The sequence below is a fragment of the Helianthus annuus genome, chromosome 17 (assembly GCF_002127325.2).
Source record: "Helianthus annuus cultivar XRQ/B chromosome 17, HanXRQr2.0-SUNRISE, whole genome shotgun sequence".
Taxonomy (NCBI): Eukaryota; Viridiplantae; Streptophyta; class Magnoliopsida; order Asterales; family Asteraceae; genus Helianthus; species Helianthus annuus.
In genome coordinates this window covers 188531419-188541677 of record NC_035449.2, presented here as the reverse complement: position 1 = coordinate 188541677, position 10259 = coordinate 188531419, and the positions used below count along the sequence as shown (strand labels likewise).

Sequence of the window (10259 nt, the reverse complement as noted above, 5' to 3'; positions counted from 1 at the left end):
CATTATATTTCACATTGTGCCCAACAATGGTCCCTACAATTGGGTTGTCAAAGAACAGTGTTAAACCATGTAAAAAAACAACGTTCCATAGTGTTGGGCATATGCTACATACGGGTAGCTAAAAACTCACATGTAACCATGTATGAATGCCACAATCCACACAACTGTACATTTCAATGGTCCCATATAAGAGGGATTGTTTGTAGGAGTCTATTGTTTGGAAGGGCATAAAAATTTATTTGCCACAAAGAAAAACTAACCAGACATATGATAAGGCATTTTGGGAGCAATGTTTTTAGATTACTTAGAGGTGCTAAGGTACCGGTTAGCATGTCTGATTGTTTAGCATATCATGATGCTATCTTGATGACCTATTTGGTCATGCCATGTGGTGAACGTATAAATATTCTAGTAACTTCTGGTTACTCACCATATTTGATTTAATAGAATATTGTGGAAAATTAGTATCATTTCTAGTAACTTCTAATATAGTCTTCTGGCCATATTTGTTATATGATATATTTTAGATATTTAGTACATTTTCTTTTACACCATTCCAAGGTGATGACTTTTCATTCAAACATAGTGGAAACTTAATAAATTTCTTCGGTATACATTAGAATATGATGCATTATGAATTACAAAATTCGATATCAGCGGGTAAACTATCAATGCTCTTCTGGAGCATTTAATATGCTATTAACACGTTGAATAGTATCAATAACGTCTCTACCACGTGAAATATTATAGTTTTAGCCTTTGTTTAGAGGGAAAACATGTACTATTCATAAGGTTTTCCATCACTAGGCTATATGTTAGCCAAAAACGCCAAGTGCGATGAACTAAAATTTGGGTTAAACTTTAAAAATGATTATTAAAAACAAACGGGACTTTGTATACTTTTGGGAGAACTTCGGGTTCTCATCATTGATTTAGGATTCATGTGAGCATCAACACTAACTCAAATGAATTATTATCTATCAATTTAAGTAACTAACATCAGAGTAGTTTACTTAAGCTAAAGTCCATTAATTATTTTCATAGCTATTTTTCATCATTTTCATGTGAGGGCTCATTTCTAATGACTATATCAATGTCTATTAATATTTGTTTAGCAACAACAAACAATTAGAAGAATAACCATACAATTAATTATGATGACTATGCATAGCATTGTAACAAGCTGAAATATCAAATCACTAAAGCATAACAATGTTTATCTCAGCGTAGTTGTTTTGGTAACCAGCTATCAATGAAATTTGTATTAATTTATTTAGCACATTTAACTTGTCAAAAGGCAATACATATAACATATATGCTATCTAAAACAATGAGACCAACAGAAGTATTGCTAAACAACTGAAATCCGTAATATCTACCCATAAGCAAGTTATATGCATGTTAATTATTCACAATTTATATGCATATCAATTACATATATAAATCACACACAATCCTAGGACATTATACGTATACATATATATGTGTGTGAGTGTTAAAGAGATTAAGTTCATATTAATTTGCTTGTCATGTCTAGAAAAAAAAAATATTAAAGATCATTTAAATTAATAAGAATTAATCAAATTTCTAACTAAAAGATATTAATAAGAATCAACTTTCTCAATCATATAATAATTTATGAATCTTTATTACTCGTAAATGAGCTTTCTTATACTAATAAATTTTGTTGCTCAAGAAAATATAACAGGCATCTTGAGAATTTTTGTGTCATGTTAATTTGCAAATAATATCTTTTACCACACAAATATTTTATAGAATCAACTCACATATTTAAATATCTAATAGCAACTAAAGGACTTATACAATTGCAATAACAATGATATACAACAAAGTTGACTAAGTAGTTGTCATATTATAACATATTATCATATAAACATGTGCATTATTGTAATACCAATTGTATTTTGGTAGTTCATCATAAATTGTCTAAATACTAATAACAAAAACTAATTAATGGACTAATCAAAACTCATAACCATAATAATAAAAGCACCTAATGATTTAGAATTTGTAATGTCTCTTTGAAACCCCAAAATCTAAGTAATGTGTAACACCCCAAATTCCGTACGACATGTTAAAATGTTTTATCGCAATACTCTAGTGAAAAGAAATGGTAAATATAAAATTTTACCATTATTAAGAATTATAGCTTCTAGCAAATCTAAAATTTTACATATATGCATGAAGGTTTACTAAGTTAGTATCTAAATATGAGAAAAGTGACATGTTCTAAATGATGAGGGGGTCAAAATGAAAAAGTATGTAATTAAAACCCTTAACAAAAAAAAAAGTCCAGTGCTTCATGTGGGTGTATGTGCGATCGTGAGAAGGGGGACAGGAGGAGCTTTCCCCTCAAAACCCTAACATCCTAAATTCATCAAATTGGAAGGGAAATTGAAGTGTAAATTGATGCATGTATCAAGATTCATGATCATCTAGTGTTCTTTTAACACAAAGTAAGTCAAATTTCATATTTTGGTGATGTACGATAAAGTGGGTTATGTATAATCTATGATTGTAGTAGGAAATTGACATGAATGTTAGATAATATTAACACGTAGAAGTAGTAATATGTTTGATTCTGACCATATTGAAGGTTTTGATTAAAACCCACTTGGTATTTGTAAGAAAGTGAAGGATTGGTGAAGTTTATATGTGAATTAGAGTAATGTTGATGTTCAAGTAGAGTTGTAGAAGATGTTTTGATGAATAATTTGGTAAGAAACAAAATACATATGATTATGATGATAATATATGAAGATTAAATGATTATGATGATCCATGAATGAACAAGGAAAAATGTGTTTTAATTACTTGTACACTATGCCTTATTGATGGTACGCACATAAGGTGTTCGATGAAATGCCTAGGTTTATTTACTTGTGATTTGATATGAATCCTTGTTAAATTGATGTGGTAGGATAGAAATGGAAGTGTGCATAGTTGTTTAACACCATGACGAATAAAGGAAATGCGTATGTAATTAATTCGTATGAAAGCTAAAAGTATGAAAACGTAACATGTAGGAGCGAAGAAGGAAGAAGGCACGGGCCATTCCAAAACACAAGTAGTGCAAGGCCACGGTAAGTTCTTTTGAACTTTATTTACTCTACTAGTAGATTTATGAATGATATTAATTGATAATACGATTCGTGTAAATTCCTTTATAGATAAAGATTGGTTAGATGTAAGAGTTTATGTCGAAAAAGGTTTTAGAAGTTATGTTGTAATGAATGCGAAATAGCAAATCCCTTGCGGATTTGGTTATGCTAATGAAGGTTATGTTAAGCCGTACAAGTCGACCGGTTCTAGTTGGACAAGTCGAGTAAAGATAAGCTACCACCCGTTTTGAATGGGTGGTCATGAATGCTATGACGAAAGCTTGAAATTTAATCCGTTATACGGATGGAAAGAAAGAATTATGTTGAAAGCGATTAACCCGCTGTTACCGGGTTGTAAGTGATAAGCTTGAACCTTATTATGAGGGTATATGCCATTACCCATTTAATTGGGTAAATCGAATGCGTAAGAATAATGAAAGCATATAAACGAATGAAGCTAATATATTGTTACATCGAGTTAAATGAGTACTACGGCTAACTTTTGAAGTCTTGTTATTGAATGTAGGTAAATCCTCACTTTAGGCGATTTGGAGAATTGGAGCGAGCACGTGTCTATGTCATGTTATACTAAACGCTTCCGCTAGATTATTCTCATCCTTTTGGTCCATGACTTGTTATTTTGTCCAACTTTGTTAGTAGTTGTACATTTGTAAAACTTGTCGTCTTTGCTTTTGGTAGTTTTATGTCAACGGGTTCGTAGAATGTTATTTGAATGATTATGTTAAAAACAGGGGGCACGTTCGTTTTACGAACGGGTCATGCCCAATTTTTGTAAAAATTATTATGTAACAAAGTTGGTATTTTGACGTCTTTAAATTATTTTGTAAGTAAATTATTACTATGGAAAAGCGGACCTAACAAGTTGGTATCAGAGCCAAGGTTTGAGGGATTCGAGTTTTTAACGCGATGCTCGAACTCAAACCGGTGGCTCGTTCGAAAGTGTGCTCGCTCCAAGATCGCCAATGAGGTAATAATGTAAGTTTTCGATGAATGCTAGTATATGTAATGAGTTTGAGATGTAAAGTTGAGTTAAATATGTGAAGTAATAATTATGGGTAGCGAAACAATAAATTCCGGGGACCGTACAGCTGGAAACGGACCCGAAAAAGAGTTAGAATGCTAAAAAAAAAAAAAAAAACGAAGCTGCAGCGGATTAATGAATGGCTGTCGCCGACGGCCAGACACCCCGTCGCCGACGCCCCTATATTGGTAGACGGCTTAAGTTCCTGCCTACGGACTAATGTAGGCGACGCACTTATCTGAAGCCCGTCGCCGACGGGGCATGAAGCCGTCGGCGACGGCTAGTGGAATATCAATCCGCTGAAAATTTTATTTTTGTATTATTTTCGCGTTTCGAGTTACCGGATTGTCCGAAAGCCTATTTAAGTGTTCAGGTAGAGTCCAAATAATGCCTAATAAGATATATCTAACCACAATTAGTGATTACGATGGAAAGAGACTTGTAAAGGTCGAGAGTAATGTGTCGAATGACACGAATGAATGCCGAAAGTCTAAAAAGTGGATAAAGTATGAAATGTAGGAATGCGAATGAAGTAAATACGGACTAATGAACTATGATGAATTGAGAGCTTATGAGTTATAATTTAAGTTCTCATACTCCACAGAAATGCCCGTTTTATGTTCCTATTAAGTATTAGAAGATATAATAAGTTATGTAAAGTTATGTAGATCGTTGGCAATAAAGTAAAATTTATAAAAGTCGAATGTAACGAATGGAATGGCATGAAATGAATGACGAATGCATGAAGTGGAGTTGGAATTCGTGTGAAAATTCGGATGAATGTATGCTTTGATAGAATTGTGCACTAGAGGCTTGTACCTTGTACATGAATGGTGTGATGTTTAAGTATATTTAATGATTTGCTCTAGTATGATTAAGAGGCGAATATGTGATAAATGTAAATCATACGAGCTAATTAGTAAAGGATATGTTCAAATTATGATAAATAGATGTTCCGAATGAAATTTTCTAATTGTAGAATCATGGAGCATTAGCATGCGAAAATACGTGTATGTGAATATATATATATATATATATATATATATATATATATATATATATTGATTAGAGGATCACGTAAATGGTACATGAAATCTTGTTATTTAAGTGGATTATGCAACGTGGGCTTCAATACGTTATCCGTGGACTACGGTGGGCATCCCAAATGTAATTTTTATCATTCCTTTAATGTTTATGGGCTTTAAATCAAAGTTTAGGTCCCAAGCCATTAATGTATTTGTATGTAAGTTGTAAGCAAGATCTCGAACGAGTATGTAGGAAGGTATGCGTGTATGTAAATATATATATATATGTGTGTGTGTGTATAAAGGTGCGTGTGAGTGTACGTATGTATGTAGAGATGCAGGAAGGTAGGTATGTATGTAGATGTGTGCGTATGCTTGTAAGAATGTGCGTAAGCATAAATTAGATCCGTATAGTATTAACGTTACTAATTATATGCTTGAGGTTGGTATGAAAATAGAAGTTGTATTGTACTCAGTTTTGATCATATTAATGATTTGTGGTAAAACCCAATTGGAATTGTAAAATGGTGAAGATGTTAAATTGTGAATTTTGTTGGTGCATGAGGTATTACATGATAGTTTTGATAGTTAGACGTGATGTGGAAGTAATGACAATGTGAATTGTTTGAATGTAATGGTTCATGAGATGAATTTGAGAGGAATATGCTTAGGAAACTTGTACATTATGCTTAGAAAGTGGTACGCCCACCAAATGTTTGATGAAATGCTTAGGTGAAAATGGTAAGTGGAATTGTATGCTAACAATGGATAAATATATGTAGACAAATGATAATGATATAATAGATAATAGATCTGCATAAGAATGTGTGTTAGATGAATTGCCAATAGAAATTGGTTTGATAAGATAACATGGTAAGAAACATGAATTAGAATGTTGTAATAGATGATTGATTGTGTTGTGAACGATGAACGTTGAATTGTGTAGATATGGAACAAAGTAGTTAAATAAGTATTTTCATAATGAGCATATCATATGCTTGTGACTAATGAAAGCACTTACATGTGGGAGCATGTGTATGTGAATGTATATGTGACGATGGTTAGGTGACTGTGTGGTTGTAAGCCAATTACATCAAGATTTTTGATATGTGTATATTGATGTTTTTATAGTTTCACATAACAACACGAATAAACAAGGTTAAGTCGTAAGTTATATGTTAACACTATTGACTTCTGAGAGACGACTAAGCGTCTATGCATAAGAAGCATGATTTGACTTATGGTCGTAAAAGTAGGATTTTAGGGAGTTGTATGGAACATGTTAAATCAATACGCGTACTATGAAGGACATGACGAAATATAAGAATTTGAAAGAATGGGAATCTGAGTATATGTCTTACGCTTGTCAGAATTGACTAACGAGAGTCAAATGTGAATGATGCGATCGGTATGATCGTTAACACATACAATTGTTTATGCTATTAGTGATGGAATTACTAAATGTCGTTATGGAAAGATGGCAGGAGTTGATCCGCATATCGAACAAAAAAAAGGTAGAATAGTGGAAAGGAAAGGAAAGTAAGGATCTGGTAAGAAAGCGGAGTACATGCTTGAAATGCCAAATTTAGAATGATTAGAAGGGATTGTATGGAAAATGTGAAAGATTAACGTTGAAGGAAGTTAGAATGAAAATACTAGAATGCGTAATTATTAGAGAGGTAGAATGTTACGTAAAGAAGGATTGCGTGGAATATATAAATAAAGAATATTTGAATGGAATGTGGCATAAAAGATATTTTGCCACAAGTAAACCTTGCAAGGAATATAAGATAGGATTTCGCTAAGACATGAAAATTTTACGACTAATGGAGTAAATGACTGAAAAATTTAATGGATCCTGCCCCTAGTCGGGCTAACTAGCGTATGTGAGGACTTATTTGAAGGTAAACCTCTAAAGAAATGTTCACGAATTAGAGTTTATATACCTAGATTCATGGCTCGTGTTATAAGACGACCCTACGAGGTAGAGTGTAAACTAAATTATCGAAAGAAGGGTTGTACCAAGTTATGTGTAACTCATACATGGAATGAGATGGCATGTGTAATAAGCTTATAATCTTGTATTAACGAAACCTTAGTAAGTATATAGGTAAAAGTTAATCCATTGTGGTACATAGTTAGGGAATTGCCTTAGCATTACAATTATTAGAAGGAATTACGTATGTATGACGGCTATGGAATGTGATAACGACACCTCGAGTGTAATATGAGTTACTCAAATGTAAGTATTGATTACACGATCATATTGATGGCATGGTTAAAGACTTATGTTGGCCCTTGTAACCTAGGGATAAATGGTAAAAGATTAGAGCAAGATAGTAGGTACATGATTTGTATAATCGTATACGTTAAGTTGTGTGTAACCATGCACTTATGAGGAATCATCAATGAAAGAAATATTGGTCTCGGGTAAAGATTATATGTAGATATTGTAAAAATATATATATATATATATATATATAATTATATATATATATATATACACTTAGCAACTATTAAATGATGCATGATTTGTGACTTTATATGAATGAATATGAATGAACAAGTATGAATATTATGATAATTATTTCCCTAAGTAGATGTTAGATGTATGCGGAAATGGTTAACTTGACAGATAAGTTTTGAGAAGTCAGCTTGAACAAATGAACAATGATCATGGAATGATGTAATGGGATAACACTGAATCATGCAAGGTTCATTTACCAAGTGTATTAGACAAGTTTTAGAGTAGTAACGACCGATTCATCATGATGGATGATCGAATGAAAGCATGTTGTCGAAGTTCGAGGTATGTAATTACGAAGGAATACTGTTAGACCAGTCAGAAGGTATGTATTGAGGTTTCGGGGACGAAACCTTCCTTAAGGGGGGTAGACTTGTAACACCCCAAATTCCGTACGACATGTTAAAATGTTTTATCGCAATACTCTAGTGAAAAGAAATGGTAAATATAAAATTTTACCATTATTAAGAATTATAGCTTCTAGCAAATCTAAAATTTTATATATATGCATGAAGGTTTACTAAGTTAGTATCTAAATATGAGAAAAGTGACATGTTCTAAATGATGAGGGGGTCAAAATGAAAAAGTATGTAATTAAAACCCTTAACAAAAAAAAAAGTCCAGTGCTTCATGTGGGTGTATGTGCGATCGTGAGAAGGGGGACAGGAGGAGCTTTCCCCTCAAAACCCTAACATCCTAAATTCATCAAATTGGAAGGGAAATTGAAGTGTAAATTGATGCATGTATCAAGATTCATGATCATCTAGTGTTCTTTTAACACAAAGTAAGTCAAATTTCATATTTTGGTGATGTATGATAAAGTGGGTTATGTATAATCTATGATTGTAGTAGGAAATTGACATGAATGTTAGATAATATTAACATGTAGAAGTAGTAATATGTTTGATTCTGACCATATTGAAGGTTTTGATTAAAACCCACTTGGTATTTGTAAGAAAGTGAAGGATTGGTGAAGTTTATATGTGAATTAGAGTAATGTTGATGTTCAAGTAGAGTTGTAGAAGATGTTTTGATGAATAATTTGGTAAGAAACAGAATACATATGATTATGATGATAATATATGAAGATTAAATGATTATGATGATCCATGAATGAACAAGGAAAAATGTGTTTTAATTACTTGTACACTATGCCTTATTGATGGTACGCACATAAGGTGTTCGATGAAATGCCTAGGTTTATTTACTTGTGATTTGATATGAATCCTTGTTAAATTGATGTGGTAGAATAGAAATGGAAGTGTGCATAGTTGTTTAACACCATGACGAATAAAGGAAATGCGTATGTAATTAATTCGTATGAAAGCTAAAAGTATGAAAACGTAACATGTAGGAGCGAAGAAGGAAGAAGGCACGGGCCATTCCAAAACACAAGTAGTGCAAGGCCACGGTAAGTTCTTTTGAACTTTATTTACTCTACTAGTAGATTTACGAATGATATTAATTGATAATACGATTCGTGTAAATTCCTTTATAGATAAAGATTGGTTAGATGTAAGAGTTTATGTCGAAAAAGGTTTTAGAAGTTATGTTGTAATGAATGCGAAATAGCAAATCCCTTGCGGATTTGGTTATGCTAATGAAGGTTATGTTAAGCCATACAAGTCGACCGGTTCTAGTTGGACAAGTCGAGTAAAGATAAGCTACCACCCGTTTTGAATGGGTGGTCATGAATGCTATGACGAAAGCTTGAAATTTAATCCGTTATACGGATGGAAAGAAAGAATTATGTTGAAAGCGATTAACCCGATGTTACCGGGTTGTAAGTGATAAGCTTGAACCTTATTATGAGGGTATATGCCATTACCCATTTAATTGGGTAAATCGAATGCGTAAGAATAATGAAAGCATATAAACGAATGAAGCTAATATATTGTTACATCGAGTTAAATGAGTACTACGGCTAACTTTTGAAGTCTTGTTATTGAATGTAGGTAAATCCTCACTTTAGGAGATTTGGAGAATTGGAGCGAGCACGTGTCTATGTCATGTTATACTAAACGCTTCCGCTAGATTATTCTCATCCTTTTGGTCCATGACTTGTTATTTTGTCCAACTTTGTTAGTAGTTGTACATTTGTAAAACTTGTCGTCTTTGCTTTTGGTAGTTTTATGTCAACGGGTTCGTAGAATGTTATTTGAATGATTATGTTAAAAACAGGGGGGCACGTTCGTTTTACGAACGGGTCATGCCCAATTTTTGTAAAAATTATTATGTAACAAAGTTGGTATTTTGACATCTTTAAATTATTTTGTAAGTAAATTATTATTATGGAAAAGCGGACCTAACATAATGGACCAATCAAAACTCATAACCATAATAATAAAAGCACATAATGATATCAAAATTCATAACCATAATAATAAAAGCAAATAATGATTTAGAATTTGTAACGTCTATTTGAAACCCCAAAAACTAATTAATTGACCAATCAAAGCTTATAACCATAATAATAAAAGCATATAATGATTTAGAATTTGTAATATCTCTTTGAAACCCCAAAAACTAATTAATGGACCAATCAA

The 10259-nt window shown here is 32.5% G+C and overlaps 2 long non-coding RNA genes across 2 annotated transcripts; both read left to right on the top strand.

Moving 5' to 3' along the window:
- The first annotated feature begins 2314 nt into the window (after positions 1-2314).
- On the top strand, positions 2315-3921 carry LOC110922912. Its single transcript, XR_002583564.2, has 3 exons — positions 2315-2477; positions 3048-3104; positions 3649-3921. It is a non-coding gene; the product is annotated as an uncharacterized LOC110922912 (long non-coding RNA).
- A 4390-nt stretch (positions 3922-8311) lies between these two features.
- Positions 8312-9862, top strand: LOC118488968. Its single transcript, XR_004885472.1, has 3 exons — positions 8312-8497; positions 9068-9124; positions 9669-9862. It is a non-coding gene; the product is annotated as an uncharacterized LOC118488968 (long non-coding RNA).
- Positions 9863-10259: the final 397 nt, after the last annotated feature.